Genomic DNA, 21,657 nt, shown 5'->3' on the forward strand with positions numbered 1-21,657 from the left:
AATAACCCTGTTTTAGCTTCCATTAGGCAACAACCTATGTAATAATTTACCATAAGACTGGGAGCTTCCCTGGGAGATGCAATGTGAAAAGAGCCTAAGAGATAAAATGCTATGACAGCTGTAACTGATGACTATTCCCAGTCTGGTGTCTCCTGTTAGTGCTGAATGCCAGAACGAACCGTGAAAGTGGAAACAATCATCCAACATCAAAGAACTTTGCCTAGACATGATGAAGTACAGTACCTCAATAAATACAAAGCTAGATAGAAAACATGACAACTACTGCCATAACAGAGCTATAGGATACTATGTTACTGCATTACATTCCCAGGAGATCAGTATTATAGTAGAATTACAGATAGAGAAGAGCTATGATGAGGAGCCAGTCAACATCTCCATGGAACGGTGAAGTATTGCACAATAAAACCCGATAATACCAGCTGACACATTTCGGTCTTAACAATCTATGATCTTAATCGTAGCTACACATATTGGTCTGTGTAGCTAAATCGGAGATATCCCCTTGAATAACAACTACTCTGAGCACCGCACATTAATCCTTTTCATTACGTGCATGTGTTAAGTAGTCCTGGATATTCATGAACACCAGCACACTCAACTCACCAGCTGCTGATTGGCAGTTGTCTATCTATACTGTATATAGGCAGACAGATGTCAATCAGTGGAGGGAGTGGGGTAGCACAAAGCCCATTCTCCTGCATATCTGAAGAACGGTTAAACAGAATGATGTAAATAATACACTGATCTGGTCAGCATTTATGTTACCCTCATTTGAGGTGGCATAAATCTAATGACAGATTCCCTTTAAGTAACAATATGAGAGAACTTGAAAAGTATCTTATTTTGTTTTATTAAAATATATGAAGCTGATGATATAGTGAAAACATACATTTAGTACATTTCTCCCATTTATTACATGTCTGCCTGTCTTCATTAGAGACATTTACAAAAAGTCTGGCTTGGCCTCCCATCACGCCTCATTAGACCTCAAGAGGAGGGATTCCTAAGAATTTCACTGTTACATACCCGTGTCACCACATGGAGGGTGATTAATACATTGCACCTGTCAATGCCATGGTGACAGAATGGCTCATTGACTTTCTGTGCTTTGACATGCTTAGGTGGTATCCCGCCAAACTGTTTCAGCTAAAATAGCCAAAAAGAGAAGAGTTGTTCAGTTTGATGAAGGACAACACTGCGCCTTAACCCAACTGCTTCTTATGAATTATTATTGTAGTTTATTGGTACTTTTGAAAAATAGGAAGTGTTAATATGAGCCGTTATAGTACTTACACTTACTTAAACTTACACACCAGCCTTTAGTAAAATCATGTAGCCATAGGATTAATCGGATTCCTTAATCCATCATCTGATACAGAAGTCAACAGGGGTTGTGATCACAAACAGTTTTGCAATATATTCTGCAATATATTCATTTTATTTAAAAAAAAAATTCCTATGTTTAAATCAACATAATACGTATGACCATACTGCAGTCCGTGATAATATTTGGTCTTTTCTCTGTCCCAGTCCTTTGTGCGTTCACACAAGGAAAGACACCTGTTCACCATGCAAGTAGTATATCATCTGAGAGCAATTAACATAGGCTAATAATATTATTAACTTTCCCTAATTCTGTTATCAACTCTGCATTTTTACCAGGACACAATGCTCTTTGTTATGCAACAATTCAGTCAGTATAATGTCACTTTGTGGTTACAGAGGTATTGGTGCTGTGTGACAGGAGAGCTGACCATACAATGCAAGCACCCTCAAAGCATATGCACTGTAAAGGGCGACACCTAGTGGCCATATGTATAATATTGATTTAAACATAATTTTTTTTTAAAAAAAGTTTATTGCGAAACTGCGTGCACTCACAACCCCTGTTGATTCCTTGAATTTGTTTCTCTTGTGACAGTGCCTCTTGAAGAGGCACATGATAAATGTGCTGCCCCATGAACCATGTTTTTATAGATTTTAGCTACCATATACACTAGCTCTCTGGCATATACTATAATAAATATGGTGTGCAATTAGGCCACACCCCTTTTATGTAAATCCCCACCCATAAATTTGATGATATATGCTCCCTTTATAAAATCAGACACATCTAGTATCCTATGACTAACATATACCAAGCTTTCCTTTATAATAAATATACCAATGCTGAATGTATGTCATTCTCCATATACTGAATGCTATGTAGCTGTGTCCCTGATCGGATCAATATCATTCAGTGAGAATAGGTTTGGCTTGTGCGAGGTGCAGCACTAAACCCTCATGTCGGCCTCGCAGTACATTGAAATGCTGGAAGGTAGTTTGGCTTCTTAGATCATTCAAGCGTGTTTGTTCTAATAATAACTATACAAAGGGCAAGCAAGAAGTATTTCTGCTCTATTTATTTTGCTATATTTCATGGGTTTCCCCCCACAGCATTGTCTGGTAGTCGTGTTGTTTTCTTTGTATTTCGCCTATTATTACATTAGCATCCCATTTACTAGGTTGACATAAAAATACATTCATTTTAATGATTTGAATGTTGTTATCAACTACAAACATCTAGTTCTAGTCTGAATTTGACTGACTTTGCATCCAGCTATAAGCAATGGATCCGAATGGTCGGCACACAATTTCATCAGTTTTTTCCCCCATAAAACAAATACGTTACACGTACTGCAAAAACGTATCAACCTAGCCTAAGGCTGGATCCACATGTAGCATTGTTGTTAGTATTTTTAGCCACAACCAGTGGAAGCGGCATAGAAAAAAATTGCCCTGGAAAGATTTGCACCCTTTTCTCTGTTTTGGACCAACTTCTGGTTTTGGCAGAAAATACTAACCGAAACTCTATGGGGACATTTATCATCCGAAAAATGTGTATTTTTCAGTGGAAAATGGCCAGATGCGAATAAATGTATTCACAGTACGCCTCTACATAAATCAGCGTACTGTCGTCACTGCGGGGACATTTTTAGGCCCGATGCAGAAAATGCCAAACTTAATAAATGTCCCCCTATATGTGAACACAGCCGTAGGATCCGGATTTCTTATAACACTATGGTAAATGGGCAATACATTGCTTTATATGGTCATGTTAACACGCTGTAAAATAACGGCCACCATTTAAATGTAGAATAATGACCGTTTTCATTCAACCAGCTGGCAGGGGGAGGGGGGAAATTTATTTTCAAGGAACAACTTTCCTCTCCCTGTGCCCGCTGTGAGTGGTTTGAGCAGCCGCAGGACCCCCAGCGCCATGATAACGTCATGACTTGGGGGAAAATGCCTGTCCCGGCTGCTGAACTGGCCGCTCAGCCAATCAGTGACTGGAGCGGCGTCCATCAGCCAGGTTGTGACTTGCACACCCCGAGATCTCAATAGCCTCGAGAGCCCGGTGGGGGTCCTGTGGCTGACCGGGCACGGGGATAAGTAAGTTGTTACTTGAAATCAATTTCCCCCCTGCTGGCTTTTAAAAAAAGTCAGACTTCTCCTTAAACACTGAAGTCTATAGAAACAATGGCCGTTGGAACACACAATGTATAAAATATTAGCCGCTGTTCAAAGTGGTTCGCAACTGAATGGCCATTATTTTAAGTTTTTGCACACATAGGGAAAAAATTATCAAACATGGTGTAAAGTGAAACTGTCTCAGTTGCCCCTAGCAACCAATCAGAGTCCACCTTTCATTTTCCAAAGAGTCTGTGAGGAATGAAAGGTGGAATCTGATTGGTTGGAAGGGGCAACTGAGCCAGTTTCACTTTACCACATGTTTGATAAATCTCCCCCATAGTGGGTTTTTTTTTCACCATCCTCTGTATTAAAATCAATGAACCTTTTAATTAAAGACACACTCAAATCTAGACTATGAAGTAGCACGGTTATTATTGCAGTGACAGGCGTCAGAACATGCTAAACCATGGCCGTTGTTTGTGTGAACATGGCCTATAACACATACTGTATGCTGCTACCAATAAAATAAATGTTTGGAGGACTGTGAAGGATAATTCCATATACCGCTCATTGTAACATTAAAGAAGCAATGGGCTATGGAAATACATTGCAAGTCATTAAATGTACTGTAGTAAAACGACGATTATTTCCCCATAGGACATGAAGTGCGTCTTCTTGCAAACAAAACAAAGTAAAATGCTGCTGTACCGTCAGCTCTTTTAGCGTTCCTTGTTTTTTCCCTAAGCTCCTCTCAGCCCCCGTCCTAGTACTGGGATGCCGTCTATAATGTGTTGTGACAGGCAGCACTAGAGAACACACAATACGCATGTATTAGGAAGAAGTCAGAGGCATTGAATAATGTATGCGCTGCCATACTGCCTTTTCCACAGCACTGCTTCACGCCACAGCACGATCGCTCAAACTGGCAGCTTAGCACATACCAAAGACGCCCAATGTAGAACCCAATCACATGTAAATTCCTTTGTAAGTGAATCATTCGATTGGAAATCCTGCCAGTTCTACATGGATGCATTCAACATATTTTTTTTTGTTTGCTATCGGAAACATCATTTTCTACAAACTCTCGGACCCCCCCCCCCCCATGGCTTCGCTAGGAGCATAGATCACAGCTAGTGACATGAAATCAATCCAACCATTTCCTTAAAAGAAACATTCTCTTTTAAAGGACTCCACTAAGACATACAGGAAGAATTTTTAATAGGTCGTACTTCATGGGACGTGATGGTCCATGGTCACACACAGCTTTATGGACAGGCATCTTATGATAAATCACGTCTGCAAAATAGGAAGAAAGCTATAAATGTGGAAGGAGGATTAGTGTGAAGGCATCTGTATGGGGCAGATGTTCTACATGAGACCATCAGGCGATTACAAGGGTCTTTGTATGCAATCTTTATGCTATCAATATTTCCCTATACATGTCTCAATCTGTCATACTGGGATATACATATCTATACTGTGACATACATACTTAGACATACACACTGGGACATTCATACTGAGACATACATACTGGGACTAATATAATGGGATATATATACTGGGACTTCCATGAGGCCTTGTTGAATTACCTCATCCTGAATTTTATTCTATTAGTTATTTGAAGAGGCCATGATAGTTTGGAACACACTACAACCTCTCCATTGTTTTCATACAGTTTTATAAGGCTGGGTTCACACACAGTATATTTGAGGCTGTATTTGTGAGGCTGTATAGCAACCAAAACCAGGAGTGGAGTGAAAACACAGAAAGGATCTGTTCACATAATGTTGTAATTGAGTGGATGGCCGTCATTTAATGGCAAATTTTTGCTGTTATTTTAAAACAACGGCTGTTATATTGAAATAATGGCAGTTACTTACTGTTATATGGCGGCCATCCACTCAATTTCAACATTGTGTGAACAGAGCCTTTCTGTGTTTTCAATCCACTCCTGGTTTTGGTTGCTATGAGGACCTGACTTGAGGACCAAATACAGCCTGAAATATACGTAGTGTGAACCCAGCCTTAGGCTATGTTTACATACAGTAAAATAAAAGCTAGATATAACCGTAATTTTGAGCAAAAACAAGTCAATGTTTGAACAGATGGAACCCCCCCCCCCCCCCCAAAAAAAAACCAGAAACGAATGGCCGTATTTTGCAAAATCAGGTGGTAAATAATGAGCATGCTCTATATTTGGATGGTTGTAATAAGTGATGGCTGTTATTCTATTTTGTGTGCACTGCTGCCAACTGCCCATTGAATTATTATATTGAAAATATGGTGGTCGTACCCACCGCTCGTGGCGGGTTTGGCCATCAATCTAGGGTAGATGGGAACGTCCTTAACAACCACAGACAGATGATTTTATTAGATGACTTAACTAATTGCTATGGCTGTAGCGTTTACTACTAATGGGCAAGATTTTTTTTTTTTTTTTTACATTGAAGCATATGGCCCTTTTCTCCTCATGTTTGTGGTGTTTGTTTGCCAAGTTTAGGCGTTGTCCATCATGGTTTCTGTTTTGATGGAATAACACAGACATTTACACTACTCCATAGAGCATACACTGTTAAAATGCTGCTAAAACAGTTTCACTTCACTTCCATGTTTGATAAATCTCCCCCATAGTGTTTTTTTTCCCACCATCCTCTGTATTAAAATCAATAGACCTTTTAATCAAATCTAGACTATGAAGTAGCACGGCCATTATTGCAGTGACAGCCATCAGAACATGCTAAACCATGGCCGTTGTTTGTGTGAAGATAGCCTATAACACACACTGTATGATGTTTCCAATAAAATGATGGTTTGGAGGACTGTGAAGCATAATTCCATGGACCGCTGATTGTAACATAAAAGAAGCAATGGGCTATGGAAATACATTGCAAGTCATTAAATGTACTGTAGTAAAAAGACGATTATTTCCCCATAGGACATAGGGGAAGATTTATCAAACATGGTGTAAAGTGAAACTGGCTCAGTTGCCCCTAGAAACCAATCAGATTCCACCTTTCATTTTCCACAGAGTCTGTGAGGAATGAAAGGTGGAATCTGATTGGTTGCTAGGGGCAACTGAGCCAGTTTCACTTTACACCATGTTTGATAAATCTCCCCCCCCCCATATCCATAGGATGGTAGCTCGTAGCCGCTTCCTATGTTAGACAAGTCTCCCAGAGCCCAGAACATTGATGTCCATTTCTCTGTTCTGACTCCAGAGAGACTTGGAAATGATCTCTTCCCTCCATGTGCAGCGGCTGTGGAGTGCCCCCCTCTCTGTTCCATGCCCCCTCTCTGTTCCATGCCCCGCTGTGTCTGCCAGTACACAGAGCACTCAGGCAGTCGTGGATGGATTGGGCCGCCAGAAGCAGCAGCAGCTTGTGGGAGAAAGGAATTTGATGCTTTCAGTTCTCTTGATTTTAATTGTGGCTTATACTTGATATTTTCAGGTTGGTCTGGAGCTGGAAAGTTCAGCACTGTCGTCATTTGGTCTGGATAGGAAACTATGCAGTATAAGCTCAGACAGTAGACATACACACACACCCCAGGCATATTTTGCAAGCCTTGGAAAAAGAAACAGTTCAAACAGCAGCCACTGTGGAGGAATTGCACCAGCACGCGTAGATAGTCCATTTATAGTGCTCCATCTGGAAATCTCTACGTTGGAGACGTAGCAGTGTCTGTATTTGTATACAACTGGGAGCGTACTGGGAGTGGTGGGAACTGGGGTCTGGGATCTCAGCTACGCAGGAGTTCAGTTGTGCCAGTAGATCTGTGTAGGTGCAGAAACCAAAACCTGCCTTATGGCCCTATTACACGGGTCGGTTATCGGCTGTATTTGGCCAATTATCAGCCAATACGGACGATAATCGCTTTGTGCAATAAAAGGCAACGATCAGCCAACATGCATGATGTCGGATGATCGTTGTCTTTCATTGTCTTTGAATATGTTGCATAGCAACAATCTGCTGCCATCGCTTCGTGTAATAGGAGTGGCGGCAGCTGACCGCAGCTATTTCCTATGGGCTCCCTGGATAATCTAAAAATTGTCTGGGAAGCCCACCCCCAGCTCCCCGCAGCCCCGCCACACTTATCTGCTTGCTATCGGTGCATGTAATAGTGCCAGCAGCTAGCAGGGAACGAGGAGTAAGCAAGCGCTGACCTGACAGGTCACCGATCACTTGTTCCCGATGATCGCCTCGTGAAATAGGGGCTTTAGTGTTGCCAAAGCGCCATGGAGGAGCTGCCCTCTGCCACATAGCCTGCCATTGCATAAATCTGGTATGCACCAAACCGTCCTTGGCTCTACACTCATTGTAAGCCATTGCAGAGGCTCACCCATGCCAACTAACACTCAATGGCAGAAGACAATGGGGCACATTTATCAATTGCACCCCTGGTGTATACCACAGGAAAGGAGCAGATTTTCGCACAATTTCTGTGCCGTACACCTCAGTCATCTGATGGCCGGGCAGGGGCTGCGACAAGCGCGGAGAGGAGGTGTGCACCTCTTAGTAAATTCGGTGGGGTGAATGGGGATGGGGCTTTATTTAATGGAGTCTTGATAAATGTCCCCCTTTATGTCAGTCTACCAGCACATAAAACTCAACAATTAATAGCATGGTACTGATGAGATGGGGTTGGTTACTCCACAGTTGCATGTCCATCCAGTTTAGCCTATTGTCCTATAGTGTTGTCCAGAGGAAGGCAAAAAAAAGCCCCCATATGGTAAAAGCCAATTTTCCTTCCTGACCCCAAATCAGAATACATCTTTGGATCAACCAGCCTTCTCCAGAATCTAGTGTCTTTAACCATAATGAACACTTTGTGAACTGGCTAAAAATACTATTGTATGTGTCTGAGTGTGACTACTAGAGGCAGTAGGTTCACCTTCGTAGGTCACCAAGAACCAGGGGCTGCGGTTTGTACACATGCCTTTTCTTGGCCTCATTTTTACGGCTGGCATGGAGCCTGCAGTGTCGGGGATGCTGAACTAGAACTTTGGATGTAACATACCAGATACAACATTGCTTGAAGCCGTTCCACTAAGGAATATAAATAGAATACCCCTTATTAAAGTGTGCCACTGCCAAATCAATGGCTGTATCGGAAGGAATAACGTGACAAATAAAGCATTTTAGTATGGTTTTTCTCTCTTTGACCTCATATTTTACTTCCACCTTCATGTCATAATGTGGAAGCCACTGCAATGAATCCTGAAACCGATGGCAATACATCCCAAGGCATCAGCTGGTGTCCCCTGACCCTGTATTGGTTGCTGACAAGACATCAGAAATAAATTGCAGATTTTATCATGGGAATTCACATTTACTAGAATGCAAAAAATCCAAATTGGGACACCTAGCTCTGTAAAGGGAATAGGATACAATAGATGACATTTATTAGAAGAGGATTTCACTACTCATATTACCATAGATCCAGGTACCATATTTGGGTCATCAAACTTTAAATTTGATCAAATATTAGGCTTAAAAGTAGGTGATTTTCATTATAAAACTAGCGTAAATGCACTCACTATACAGCACTGTTGAATATGTGAGCGCTATATAAATAATGGTTAATAAATAGTGTTGAGAAGATTTGCTGAATATTCAGCATTTGACTCCCAGCGTCTGGAGAAGTTGGATGCTGTCCTAGGGCTGCCAGGAAAACATAGGTACAGCAATTTGGCCATGTTCACACAGTGTATTTTTTATGACAAGAATGGCTGGTATTGGCGATTAAAACAACGGCCGTCCTTAAAATAATAATAAATAATAATAAAATTCAATAATGCACTGCATAGAAGTTCACGCAAACAGCGGCCTGCGGCCTCACAAATAATTGGCTTTTCATTTATTTGCGGCTGTTAGAGCACGAACAACTACCGCTCTGTTCGCACAATGTATGGCGGCTCTGACGGCCGTGCATTGTATATAGTGATTTGGATTACCAGCACGTCCAAATGTGCCCGCAATCCGAATAAAATAAAAACATGGTCCTGCTGCCGATTTGGCAGTATTGGCCGCAGGAACATATAAAACAATGGCTGTTGCTTGCAAACAACAGCCGTGTCAAAACAACGGCTGTTGTTAATACACTGTGTGAACATAGCCTAAGGCTGTAGCCATGTTTTCCAGGACTTTCAGAATAGGCAGGGATGATTATTGGCAGTATTTTTTGAAAGTGTGTAGTTTCTGAACTTACCTACTACCCTAACCCGTGGCAAAGACTACAGCATTCCAGCAACACCCCTTTACTAAAGGCCCTATCACACATATTGATTATCGTGTAAAAGATTCGCTATAACAATCGATCGCTAGTAAAAACTAGCAATTTAGTAGCGAGCGTTTCTAATGTTATTACATTCACCAATTGCTATTATAATTGATATAAACGATAATTTTTAAGGCCGTTTTTCGTTCCTCAGGACAACCCACACAGCATGTTTTAACTGCAAACGACTTATTAGATGAACAGATTTGCGAACGATCAGCGAACTACCATCGATAATTTTTCAACATGTTGGACAACGATTAACGATTTTCCATCAGCGTTTGATCGTTTGGTGTCATTACACGGTCAGATAATCGTTCATTTTTGATTGTTATAGCGAATTTTTTAACGATAATCGCTCCGTGTAATGGGGCCTTAATACAGAATAGCAAAAAACTCGGGCTATGGCAAGTTAGAATTCACAATTTTGCCGTGAAAGTCTGCACTTAGCCCAATGTAACAGGGAAAGTAGCACACTGCTGTTTACCCAGAATGAGAACAGAGTTATCTGCGGGTCAGGAATGATGGACAAGGATTTGTCCGCTTTTATAGCCATGCCGCAGTACATACCACCCCACCTCTGCTTTTTTCCATGTGTGCCAGCTGCACCAGTATTGCCCTTCTATTCCCTATGGTTTTGTTTTGCAGTCTTTTCATTAGAACATAAGCAACGTCTCAATTTCAGAATTTCCATGTAAATGTTTGGATAATTCCGAGCAGTCTTACAAAATCAACAGTTTAAAATACAAAACGTAAGCGTTTAAAGCCAAATACCTCCACTCCTCAGCAAACAGCATCCTAGGGCCATGGCGGAGATCTCAGTTCTGCTTTTTTAGGAAACATTCCAATGCCCAAGAGGCTTCTCTTCTCTTATCCATAATATAGGCTAAGTCCCAGGGAGATTCTGTTTGTGCATACAGGCGGACTCGTTTTAAGTGCAGAAGGGGTCATGCAGAATTACCTGCTAGGATACACATGATACGCTTGTGTCCAAACATCTGCTAACCCTAGTGATACCCCTGCCAGATATCCAGATGGTTCAGCCCAAGAATTTGGTCCTTCTAATCTCTTCACAGTCCAGCAGAATGGCAAATCAGAACACTGAGCAGTAATCCTGGAGCTTTTACACTCAATCACTCAGGGCTGTTAACTCACTCCTGTACTTTGTGGAGAGCTCTACTATCAAGCCTGGTTCATGTGGTCACATGGGGTTGGCCACCATCATTAGATATGCATTGCATTACACTATTAATTAACTCACACAATGGCAATTAGCTTCTAACAATGCCCTAGTAAATAGAACAATAAAGAGCAGCGACAGCAGCGACAGCTCCAGGTTTCAGTTTACAGTCTGGAGAAATTAAGAAACTAAATAGAAATTGTTACATGTTAATAGGTAAGTAAAATTAGTTTGACTGAATGGCGGCAAAACTTCCTGTCTGGTACTTGTGTTGGTTATTGAAGGAGTTTAACCATGCATCTTTGTTTTCCTGTCTTTTTTAAAGGGGGTTTCCAGCGCTACAAAAACATGGCCACTTTTCCTTCTCTCTTGTCTCCAGGTCAGGTGTGGTTTGCAATTAAGCTCCATTTACTTCAAAGAAACTGAGTTTGAAACCCCACCCAATCTGGAGACAGATTGGGAAAATCTGAGGGGGAAAGTGGCCATGTTTTTGTAGCGTTGAAATTGAGTGGATGGCCGCCATATAATGGCAAATATTTGCTGTTATTTTAGAACAACGGCTGTTGTATTGAAATAATGGCAGTTATTTACTGTTATATGGCGGCCATCCACTCAATTTCAACATTGTGTGATCAGAGCCTTTCTGTGTTTTTAATCCACTCCTGGTTTTGGTTGCAATACTGATTGAAATATAAGTAGTGTGAACCCAGCCTAAATCCGTATGGGTTTTCTACATTAACAGACTGGTGCCGGTGCGGGGATACCAGTGGCATGATCCTGTTTTTAAACTGCCTCATCTTTCCCGTGCATAGTGCCGGTCTATTCCTGAGCACCGGCCTGGTATGAAGCACAGGGGGCAGGTCTGCTGGCCCCCATTGTGACAATCTCCTGTCTGTAATGCGGCTCTATTGATTCTAATGGAACTGCATCACAAAGGGAAGGGGGTTTCATTACACTGGACGCCAGCTGCTCCGCCCCCTGTGCTTCATGCCAGGATGGTACTCAGGAATAGACCGGCCCCATGCACAGGAACTGATTAAAAAATAAGGACCATGACACCAGCATCTGGCGCCAGTCTGTTGATTAAAAAGCTCATAGCATGTGCCTGGTGGTACATTGGCTTTAATCGATGCTTAGGGTGAGACAATTTTGTGTAATTTTTTTGCTTCAAAAATTGTGTGCGTCTAATGATAAATTTTGACCAAGGTCTGTAAGTTTTTGTGCAGCATGAAAAAAAAAAAACTGCAAGCGCAAAAAAAAAAAACAACAAAAAAAAGCAAATGATAAATGTGCCCCTAAATGTTAATAAAATCGCTGACTTTACAGCTTATGGAGAAGTTTTCAGATTTGCGTGTTTGCATGTTCCCTTCTACAATCTGTCTAGTCTATAGCAGCCAAAGACTAATGACATTTGGTCAGAGAAAACAAGCAGCCGTGGCTAAATCCACATTTTCTGTGCAGTATTTCATATCTGGCTTTATCATATAGCAGCAATTTAATAACCTCTTATTTCCAGAAGGCAGATTAAAATGAGAAACGAGATATACTGACGAGACAGATTGGTTTGGTTGCACTTTTAATTTCTGTGCTTGGATTCCCACAGTTAGCTGTAACCACGGCCATTACGGGGAAGCCTGAAAACGTAACCTGCCATTGAAGACCACTGGGGAAACAACGCAAAGGGGAACAAGGTGCAAAGTGAAGGGGGGAGTAAAGCAACAACACAGTTTTTCTGAACTGAGTATAAAAAATTGCAACTAGTCAGATCTCAATAGATGAGTAAGGAAAGGGACAATGTAGAAGCAAGCTTCTCTCGGGAAGCCATGGGCAATTTCTATATTGTTGTGTCTTCGCTGGTTGTTGTCAAATTCTTTATCCCAAAAAGAAAAATGCACTGAAGAAATCTCATGGTTAGCTATGAAAATAAGGGATTAAAGGATAACTTTAAGTTTTACAAAAATGCTGACACATCATTTAAACAAACTTTGTCACCCACTATTAGAGAAAAAGAACCATTGTATGCTAAGCTGTTAGCTTAGAGTCTTAGGGTCCTATTAGATGGCCCGATTGTAAACTGGAAACAAGCGCCGATCTGCTAGATTGGCGCTCGTTCATTGAGCAATTACACAGGCCGACGATCTTTAGTGATGTCCGTGCGGCCCTTGCCTTTAGTGTCAAATAGTAAAGTATTAACTCACCTTACCACGTTCCCTGGTGTCCTCAGAGACTTTGCTTGGTGTCTGCAGCTCTGCCTTCTGTTCCGGTCCCTGCACTCACCGGCAGCAGCCGCTCAGCCAATCACTTGTCGCGGCCTTTCAGTGCAGAGACCAGAATAGAAGGCAGAGCTGCAGACCCAGGGAAGGCCTCCGAGGACACCAGGGAACATGGTAAGGTGAGTTATTACTTAATTATTTTATATTACAATCATCAGCTATTACATATAGCCATGCGTGCCTGACGCCTGATGGACCTAAAGAAAGGATCAGCCGATGATCTTTTCATTGGATGATCGTTCTCGCTATTACACACAGCAATGATTGGCCGAATTGGCCTGATTCAGCCGATTATTGCTCTATGTAATAGGGCCCTTAAGCATCTCTGAAGACCTCTCAGCTAACAAGCTTATCTTCCTGCTCAATACAAAAGCACATTCAGCATGTCTCTATGAGGTACCAGAGGTAAACATAATGGGGCGCTCCCATAATGACAACTCATCTCCCAAACACAGGATAGATGATGTGTTTGGTCATGTATGGTTCTGAGTTTCAGAAGGGCAGTAGTCCAATGTGTACACAGCCAAGTACAGTTCATGGCTATCTCCATCAGTCCTATAGAAATTAAATAGAGTAGCAGTGACCAAACTCGACCGCTGCTCCATCCATAACGGAGCAATGGAAACCTCCAATTGGTGGCATTCTCTGTGCATGGTGGGTCAGCAATATAAATCCTGCATGGCTTTCCCACACATAGTAAAAGAGTTTGTTATTCAGGTTCCAGTAATATAGCAATATAATATAGCCGTTCTATAGCCTAATAAATGAGAAGAGGGTGGAAACTTGGAACGAGGGGGCCTATAAAGTTTTAAAGGCAAATTTATTAAATGCATCTAGCTAGATGGATTTCAGCAGTCTGACCATAGATCACAGAGCCCGGATAATGTATCTAGGGAATTCCAGCATCCCGAACAAGAACTAAACAGTGATCTACCTCCCTGATCTGTGCAAAACCGTCCGTATTTACATCAGTTTTTCTTCCGTTTTGCATCCGTGTCCGTGTTTTTCATGGATCTGTTTAAAGCATTTTAAATTACATTGATTGCATCACATCCGTGTACATCCGTGAAAAACACGGATCTCATTGATTTGTACGAGGAATCCATGCTGTGCTCCCGTTCCAAGTTATGACATGGCCTATTTTTACATGGAATGGATTGGAGATCCGTGAAAACACTGAACGTGTGAATAGCCCAATACAAAGGAATGGGCTATATTTTTTATGGGACGTGTGAATGCAGCCTAAGGTGCACTGAATATGAAAATAATAAAACTTCACTTTATTTGGACTAAACATAAGAGCAGCAAGTGGTCAACCCAGAAAAAAACGGACACAACGAAAAGAGAGATAGGGAATATGGGGTAAGAGCAGACCCCATGAATCTCCCTCCCAATAACTCTATCCCTGCCCTTTGGAGTACCCACCTCTGTAATAGAGTGGGCCTAACCATGGGGACAGTCCCTGCGTGTGCCAAAGTGACGGACAAAATAAACAACAGGAAAGGAAACGTGCATAAAATATGCAAGAAATATCAGGTGGCATAGATTACATCTGGAGAAAAATCAGAGCATGTATGATGTAAAGTAGGAAATAGGTCTGGTGCGTTTTCCCCTGTGAAATATAACAGGTTCCTCGGGGAGCCTTATAAATGTTGATTTCTACATACATTCCTAATGCCAAGGTTAGTCGCTAACCACCATCATGGAAAATGTAACCTGGAGTGCTAGAATGATACCATCATGTTAACGATTGCAATAGTATTGTGATAGATAACAATAGGTAAAATATGCACAGCAAAACAAGATATCTTACCCAGATATGATGATTTTACCATCAACATAGAAATATGAATGTTGCCTTCTATGGTATGCACTGTGTGGCCACTTTTTTCTATCATTGATGGTGGTCAGCGACTAGTCCTTGTTGCTAGGACTCTTTTAGGTATGTTTAGCTTATAGAAATCAACAGGAATTCAGGAAAGGAATTCAATTGGAATCTTTCTGACCTGATACCTAAAGGGGTTATCCAGCGCTACAAAAACATGGCCACTTTCTTCCAGAGACCACTCCACTCCAGAGCACCACTCTTGTCCCCAGCTTGGGTTGGGTTTTGCTGCTCAGTTCCATTGAAGTGAATGGAGCTTAATTGCAAACCACACCTGACCTGGAGACAAAAGTGGTGCTGTCTCTGGAAGAAAGTGGCCATGTTTTTGTAGCACTGGATAACCTGTTAACTGCATGTTCCCTTTCTTGCTTCTTGGGCTGGCTTCACAATACGTTTTTGCAACCTGTTTTTTCTCCATCTGTTTTTGCAAAAAACGGATGCATTTGTGTGCATCTGTTTTGATGCGTTTTTCCATTGACTTCTATAAAAAAAGGATCAAAAGACATCTGTTTTTTTAACCTACACAAAAATGGCATCAACCACTACTACTTTCTTATTTAAGTGGGGTGTCTGCGCTGGGCCCGGCGCAGCACTCATCACTTGGCTCTTATTTATTGAGTACATAATTTTACTGTCCATGTTGACGTTTTATTAGATTTATATATGTATATTTATTTTATTTTATTCTATTTTGTTTCACATATACATCTAGACTGTTGTTGTTAATAAATTTAAGTACTAAATATTGATATCTAGTCATTTGGACGTACAATTGTCATTTTAGCCATACATTATCATATTATTACTATTAGATCACCCACTTCTGGAGAGCCTACTATACTGGTATATTTCTTATCAACCAGGTTTTTGTACCTGTTAAAAAAACGGATGAATTTTGATTATTTTTTTTTTTATAATTAAAGTCAATGGAAAAACGGATCCAATGCATTCGTTTTTCACAAAAAAACAGATTGCAAAAACGTAGTGTGAACCCAGCTTTATTTTGTCGATCACTTTTGCACAGGAAAAAACTAACCTCATAGTTAGAGCCCACCCTATTAAGAAGGTGGGTATCTCCTTTGTCTGCACATTGCCTTATTTATAAGTATTATCACTAAAGAACTAACATTCACATATCAAGTCTCTATTAAAAGGTTTTTAGAATGTGATGGACAAGAGGGGAAAGCAATAGGCGGTCATCATATAGGCCACCAAATTAGCAGCCATTCGGTCTTAGATGTGACTGTAGCGAGGTAAGATCGGGACACATAGTAATGCGCTTGTTTGTCTGCTTTAGAAGAAATGGAAGAACTCACAGATCAGGCATATGTGTGAATGTGCTGTCTTAATAGCATCTGTTTTCCACTCCTGTGGGCCTCTGTACATTATCAGGGCATAAAGCAGCAAAGCTTTCATGGATGAATCCTAACTAGGCCAGATCACTTTGGAGAGTGGCCAAGATGTTAATTTAATATTCACAACTGACCTGTTTTATTCCATAGAGAGCTGAGTAAAAAGTTGGGTGAAAAGCCTTCTATAAGTTTGCTGGAAATGTGTGGCTGGGCTAATGCTGTCCCCTGAAGCACAGACGGCAGTGTATACATAAATAATGGATGCCGCATCTCTGCCACCTTCTTGTTTCATCAGCAGAAATAGAAGCCCCTGCTCAGGTACGGGGGGATGGTTCAATGGAATACAGCTGATAGATGCCTCATCTCATACATTTTGCATACACATAGCATTAACTCCATACAAACATAATTCATTGATGACTTTTTATAAGAATTACTATTAGGTGACAATAAAAAAAAATCAACAGGGTTGTGCAGTTTTGCAATATACAATTTTTTTAAATTTATTTTTACTTTTCTATGTTTTATTCAACATTATACATATGGCCACTAGGTGTCTCCCTTCAAAGCACATGTATACAGCTGCTGTGCATACACATTCAGTAGAAGAGAATCCTGAGGGTTCTCGCATTGTCTGGTCAACTCTCCTGTCACACAGCACCAAACCTCTGTAACCACACAGTGATATAACAATGTGGCATTATCTTCTGATAAGCATGCATAGTTGATAATATATTTAGCAAAAGTACATAATATAATTAGCCCAAGTTAATTGTCCTCAGTTGATATACAACCTGCATGATGAACAGGCGTCTTTCATTGTGTGAGCGCGCAAAGGACTGGGGCTTCATATGTTTGGTCTCTTTTTTTCAACAGAGAAAAGACCAAATAAAGGCACGGAGGGAGCATCAACCACAGTTTGGCCACATGTATAACACTGATTTAAACATAGAAAACTGAAAACTAAAACTAAAGGAAAAATAAAGCGAGTACAGTATATTGCAAAACTATTTGCAATCACAGCCCCTGTTGGTTTCTTAAATATTTTATAACAGCTACTCTTGAAATCTAGATATCTAAAGGTTAGGAAAACAGGAAAACTAAGTGTCCTATTCCATGGGCTGACTAGGGCCCGATCAACAATGTAAACGAGCGCTGATCTGCTAGATCGGCGCTCGTTTACTGGGCCTATTCCACAGCCTGATAATCGTTTAGCGAAGGGTGCAGGGACATCGTTACCGATGTCCCTGCAGCCCTTGTTTAAACATCATACTTTACCTATCCAGGCTGCAGGTCTTTTCCTGTGCTCCCACTTCCGATCCTGCGGCAGCAGCAGCTTCGCAGCGCCTGTCTGAGCTGACAGACTGCTCAGCCAATCACTGGCCACGGTGGTCCTGGCTAGTGATTGGCTGAGCGGTCTGTCAGCTCAGACAGGCCGCTCCGAAGCTGTTGCTGTGCGCGAGACCGGGAGAAGGAGCGCAGGAGAAGACCTGCAGCCTGGATAGGTAATGTATGATGTTTTTAAATCGTCGGTTGCCCGCCGTGCACCACTATTATATGTAGCGATGCGCGGGTGGCGATCGATAATTTTAGGTTTGAACCTAAATGAACAATCAGCCAATGACACCATCATCGGCTGATCGTTCTCTCTATTCCACGGAGCTATAATCGGCCAAATCGGGCCAATTCGGCCGATTATCTCTCCGTGGAATAGGCCCCTAAATGTTCTATAAACTACATTATAGATGACTAAAATCCAAAGTTAAAAGGCATATTTAAAAAAAAAAATTCAACGTGACTTGGCTTAGAAACTATAACTAGATTGTCTTGTATACCCTCGGCATAATCTGAATCTACTCTTCAAACAAAAATTTCAGTCACACAGGACAATGATTATGTGTCTAACCCTTGCAACCATTATTTTAGGAATAAGAGTAGTCATTTTCCCTGCTGGTAATAAGCGCTAGTCTTTGATCCTTAGCAATGGGTGTGCACTGCGTCCTCACAGTCCTTACAGGAAAGTATACAAGATGATGTTCCACAGATGCCGTAACTAGGTGTTGTATGCAATGAACCTGAACTGTATCTTGATTCTTACTTACCATGGTTGCTAGTTGTTTTTTGCTTCTTAGAGACCGTTCTAAGCTTGAGGCTAAAATACAACAATGTGTGAACTGATTAAAAAAGAACGGCCAAAAGCAAGTGGTAAATAATGAGCATGTTCATTATTTGGATGGTCATACTCAATTACAGACGTTATTCTATATGGTTTGTGCACTGATGGTCAATTTACCATTGACTTTAATGGAGCACATTAGTATGTGGTGTCTTTGTATTATTTTATGGTGTGTGAACATTGGGAGAGATTTATCAAAAGGTGTAAAATTTAAACTGGTGCAAACTACCCACAGCAACCAATCACAGCTCAGCTTTAGGCAGTGCTGAAAGGAAAGCTGAGCTGTGATTGGTTGCTGTGGGCAGTTTACACCAGTCTAAATTTTACACCCTTTGATAAATCTCCCCCATAGTGTGAAATTGTATAGGGAACTGATTGTACTTCATTAATATATTGTTATTTATTTATTCTTATTAATTCCTTTTAGTACTTTTATATGGTGTGAACATATTCCACAATACAGTACAGAGATTTTCATCATTTACATATGTCCGTGTTGCCACTGGAGTACATGGTGGAAATATTGAAACCCAGGACTCCTATTACCTGCTGAGCCACTGTAGCTTAGGGTAGAGGGGTTTAGTTTAATACCTTTGTAATTATATGATTTTGAAGAGACTTACTGTCATTTAGTGTCAGCTAAAACTACTTGGCAAATCATTTTGGGAGATTAAACACCACCCACAGTAATTTAAATGTCTTGTTCTGGGACAAACTCTTTTCACCCCCTTTTAAAGGGGTACTCCAGTTAAAAATGTTTTCTTTCAAATCCACTAGTGTCAGAAAGTTCCAGAGATTTGTAATTTACTTCTATTTAAAAATTTCCAGTCTTTCAGTGCTTATCAGTTGCTGTATGTCCTGCAGGAAGTGGTGTATTATTTCCATTCTGACATAGTGCTCTCTGCTGCCACCCCTGTCCATAACAGGAACTGCCCAGAGCAGTAACAATTACCCATAGAAAACCTCTCCTGTTCTTCAGATTGGAAAGAATATACCACTTCTTGCTGGCCATACAGCAGTACTGGAAGACTTACAACAAATTACAAATCTCTGGCACTTTCTGGCACCAGTTGTTTTAAAAGATATATATATATATTTTGCTGGAGTTCCCCCTTAACTGGCTGAGCAGGTCAGAGGCAGGGCTGTATTTGTCATTAGGCGCTTGTGGAATTACCCTAATGGGGTAGGGCAGCATCCCTGGTCGGAAGCAGGAAAAAGAACTGGGGACTGGGTGCCATGAGAATGGCAGCAGCAGGGGGTCGGGCCCTACAGCTACTGGCAATTTTCTCTTGCAAAAGCTTACCATCCATGGAAACAAAGGATCGGAGGTATTGAAATCCAACATTTCAAGTGATAGTTGGCAGACCTTCATATACATAGATAGTGGGTTGATGTAGGTTTAGCAGACATCTATCTAATTTGTATGGTCACTTTTACTTTTTGTTACAAGAGAAAGGGAAAATTGAGCCTATGCTTGCAAAATTTTGCCAAAATTGTGGGCCAAAATTATGTGCACATATAGGTTTGCTTCGATTCAACCAATTTCTCAATGTTTGATATTAATGCACATAAATGAATATACATAAAGATAACACAAACATGTTGTAGATTAGGAATATGTCTCTTAAAAGCCGTTTTATTCTGCGTTCATGGGTTGTCGCAGCACATAAATACTCGAGGAAGCATTCATGTCCTGACAGGTCTAATAGTTTGGTTTCAATACAGGAAGTCAAATGACAGATGGCTACAGAATGTGAGTCTTAGTAACATAATTCCCCAAAAATTAAAAACTAAGAAATGACTTAGAGAAGACTAGTGTGCATTAGAAACTCCTGACGGGAAATTCTCTTATCCATAAGCTCCTGAGAGAGCCTGAAAGCTGACTAACACGGTTTACAGCCTTATATTTCTGGTGGATTTATTAATGTAGGCTAGTATTACATGCCAGAAATAAACCAGGAGCTAGCAACGCTTAATGAACAGCATCAAACCAAAGCATACTTGCTCATAGACATTGAAAAAAAAATAAAGTAGGTAAATATGCAAGCAGCTTCTATCCATGTCACAAAGCAAATTCAAAACCCATCACCAATCAAAAGCTTTGCATTTTGGTGTGTATAAACCCTATGATACTAAATAACCCTTTTAAACGATATTATCACCCCCTTACCCTATAGGCACTATTACACCCAATGATTATCGACCATACTTGGCCAACTACCGGCTGTTTCAGACGATAATCGTATGGTGTAACAGCACATTTTGAAATGGGTCGATCATGTCAGTGACGCCGCTGTCTTCAATGGATGACCTAAGGATCTTTCAGGTCCCCCCCCCCCCCCCCCGCTGCTTTCCATGCCCCCCCCCTCCGCTCTTCCCCACTGTTGTATGTACAAGTAATACCACAGGCAGCGAGTGGGGAATGAGGGGCAAGTAAGTAGTGACCTGACAGGTGGCCTTCCTCCTCAATATTGTCCCGTGTAACATGGCCTTGAGTGCAGCTCTTAGCACCTTCCATGTGTTTTATTTCTGCTCTAAAATCGATTTGTTTTATTGGTGATATGTGTCACCTAGGTCGGGCTTCATGGCAGTTCGGATCCCTCTCCTGGGGCCCAACAGGTATATATCGAATGTGGAGCATCTAAGCTTGTGAAGGGTGGGGGGACTGCACATAGAGTCAATATCACTTTAAGATCTAATGATATAAAATAAAGGTTAGGTTGGTAACACATATTGAAAGGGCAAATCTTCATATAAATAGAAAAATTGAAAATTAAAGGGCACTCACCATAAAAATGTGTTGCTTTATTGAAGATTCTTAAAAAAACGCCTCACATGGAAGAGCAGTCGGCGAGGACTTCAATAAAGCAACAAATTTTTATGGTGAGTGCCCTTCAATTTTCTATTTATATGAAGATTTGCCCTGTTACTGTCAAAAAGAGAGTACCACACTTTATAAGTTGCACACTCTGACACTTTGGACTATTAGGGGTTCACCTAGTGCTGATCGCTATCTCTACTATTGTATTGGATGTATT

The 21,657-nt window shown here is 41.0% G+C and overlaps 1 protein-coding gene across 1 annotated transcript in view; it reads right to left on the minus strand.

Moving 5' to 3' along the window:
- NHS (NHS actin remodeling regulator) overlaps positions 1 to 21,657 on the minus strand; it is a 169,265-nt gene that overhangs the window by 28,995 nt on the left and 118,613 nt on the right. The window lies entirely within an intron of this gene.

This window comes from Dendropsophus ebraccatus, chromosome 5 (genome assembly GCF_027789765.1).
Source record: "Dendropsophus ebraccatus isolate aDenEbr1 chromosome 5, aDenEbr1.pat, whole genome shotgun sequence".
NCBI classification, from domain to species: Eukaryota; Metazoa; Chordata; class Amphibia; order Anura; family Hylidae; genus Dendropsophus; species Dendropsophus ebraccatus.